Source organism: Pangasianodon hypophthalmus, chromosome 3, assembly GCF_027358585.1.
Source record: "Pangasianodon hypophthalmus isolate fPanHyp1 chromosome 3, fPanHyp1.pri, whole genome shotgun sequence".
Lineage (NCBI taxonomy): Eukaryota > Metazoa > Chordata > Actinopteri > Siluriformes > Pangasiidae > Pangasianodon > Pangasianodon hypophthalmus.
Genome location: NC_069712.1, coordinates 1580001 through 1582500, shown reverse-complemented (window position 1 = coordinate 1582500; position 2500 = coordinate 1580001). Strand labels below are relative to the sequence as shown.

At 48.7% G+C, this 2500-nt stretch overlaps 1 protein-coding gene across 5 annotated transcripts in view; it reads left to right on the top strand.

The window, feature by feature from the left end:
• Positions 1–2500, top strand: part of cntln (centlein, centrosomal protein) — a 108213-nt gene that overhangs the window by 84035 nt on the left and 21678 nt on the right. The window lies entirely within an intron of this gene.

Sequence of the window (2500 nt, the reverse complement as noted above, 5' to 3'; positions counted from 1 at the left end):
GGTGTTCAGAGTCAGTGAGGAAAGTTCCTGGTGTTCAGAGTCAGTGAGGAAAGTTCCTGGTGTTCAGAGTCGGTGAGGAAAGTTCCTGGTGTTCAGAGTCAGTGAGGAAAGTTCCTGGTGTTCAGAGTCGGTGAGGAAAGTTCCTGGTATTCAGAGTCATGAGGAAAGTTCCTGGTGTTCAGAGTCGGTGAGGAAAGGTCCTGGTATTCAGAGTCGGTGAGGAAAGTTCCTGGTGTTCAGAGTCAGTGAGGAAAGTTCCTGGTGTTCAGAGTCAGTGAGGAAAGTTCCTGGTGTTCAGAGTCATGAGAAAAGTTCCTGGTGTTCAGAGTCGGTGAGGAAAGTTCCTGGTGTTCAGAGTCAGTGAGGAAAGTTCCTGGTGTTCAGAGTAAGTGAGGAAAGTTCCTGGTATTTAGAGTCGGTGAGGAAAGTTCCTGGTGTTCAGAGTCGGTGAGGAAAGTTCCTGGTGTTCAGAGTCGGTGAGGAAAGTTCCTGGTGTTCAGAGTCGGTGAGGAAAGTTCCTGGTATTGAGAGTCGGTGAGGAAAGTTCCTGGTATTGAGAGTCGGTGAGGAAAGGTCCTGGTATTCAGAGTCGGTGAGGAAAGTTCCTGGTGTTCAGAGTCGGTGAGGAAAGTTCCTGGTGTTCAGAGTCAGTGAGGAAAGTTCCTGGTGTTCAGAGTCATGAGAAAAGTTCCTGGTGTTCAGAGTCGGTGAGGAAAGTTCCTGGTATTCAGAGTCAGTGAGGAAAGTTCCTGGTGTTCAGAGTCGGTGAGGAAAGTTCCTGGTATTCAGAGTCAGTGAGGAAAGTTCCTGGTGTTCAGAGTCAGTGAGGAAAGTTCCTGGTGTTCAGAGTCGGTGAGGAAAGTTCCTGGTGTTCAGAGTCAGTGAGGAAAGTTCCTGGTGTTCAGAGTCGGTGAGGAAAGTTCCTGGTATTCAGAGTCATGAGGAAAGTTCCTGGTGTTCAGAGTCGGTGAGGAAAGTTCCTGGTATTCAGAGTCAGTGAGGAAAGTTCCTGGTGTTCAGAGTCGGTGAGGAAAGTTCCTGGTATTCAGAGTCGGTGAGGAAAGTTCCTGGTATTCAGGGTCGGTGAGGAAAGTTCCTGGTATTCAGGGTCGGTGAGGAAAGTTCCTGGTGTTCAGAGTCGGTGAGGAAAGTTCCTGGTATTCAGAGTCGGTGAGGAAAGTTCCTGGTGTTCAGAGTAAGTGAGGAAAGTTCCTGGTATTTAGAGTCGGTGAGGAAAGTTCCTGGTGTTCAGAGTCGGTGAGGAAAGTTCCTGGTGTTCAGAGTCGGTGAGGAAAGTTCCTGGTGTTCAGAGTCAGTGAGGAAAGTTCCTGGTGTTCAGAGTCGGTGAGGAAAGTTCCTGGTATTCAGAGTCGGTGAGGAAAGTTCCTGGTATTCAGGGTTGGTGAGGAAAGTTCCTGGTATTCAGGGTCGGTGAGGAAAGTTCCTGGTGTTCAGAGTCGGTGAGGAAAGTTCCTGGTATTCAGAGTCAGTGAGGAAAGTTCCTGGTGTTCAGAGTAAGTGAGGAAAGTTCCTGGTATTTAGAGTCAGTGAGGAAAGTTCCTGGTGTTCAGAGTCGGTGAGGAAAGTTCCTGGTGTTCAGAGTCGGTGAGGAAAGTTCCTGGTGTTCAGAGTCGGTGAGGAAAGTTCCTGGTGTTCAGAGTCGGTGAGGAAAGTTCCTGGTGTTCAGAGTCGGTGAGGAAAGTTCCTGGTATTCAGAGTCGGTGAGGAAAGTTCCTGGTATTCAGAGTCAGTGAGGAAAGTTCCTGGTATTCAGAATCAGTGAGGAAAGTTCCTGGTATTCAGAGTCAGTGAGGAAAGTTCCTGGTGTTCAGAGTCAGTGAGGAAAGTTCCTGGTGTTCAGAGTCATGAGAAAAGTTCCTGGTGTTCAGAGTCGGTGAGGAAAGTTCCTGGTGTTCAGAGTCAGTGAGGAAAGTTCCTGGTGTTCAGAGTCGGTGAGGAAAGTTCCTGGTATTCAGAGTCGGTGAGGAAAGTTCCTGGTGTTCAGAGTCGGTGAGGAAAGTTCCTGGTATTCAGAGTCAGTGAGGAAAGTTCCTGGTGTTCAGAGTCGGTGAGGAAAGTTCCTGGTATTCAGAGTCGGTGAGGAAAGTTCCTGGTATTCAGAGTCAGTGAGGAAAGTTCCTGGTATTCAGGGTCGGTGAGGAAAGTTCCTGGTGTTCAGAATCAGTGAGGAAAGTTCCTGGTATTCAGAGTCAGTGAGGAAAGTTCCTGGTGTTCAGAGTCGGTGAGGAAAGTTCCTGGTATTCAGAGTCAGTGAGGAAAGTTCCTGGTGTTCAGAGTCAGTGAGGAAAGTTCCTGGTGTTCAGAGTCGGTGAGGAAAGTTCCTGGTGTTCAGAGTCAGTGAGGAAAGTTCCTGGTGTTCAGAGTCGGTGAGGAAAGTTCCTGGTATTCAGAGTCGGTGAGGAAAGTTCCTGGTATTCAGGGTTGGTGAGGAAAGTTCCTGGTATTCAGGGTCGGTGAGGAAAGTTCCTGGTGTTCAGAG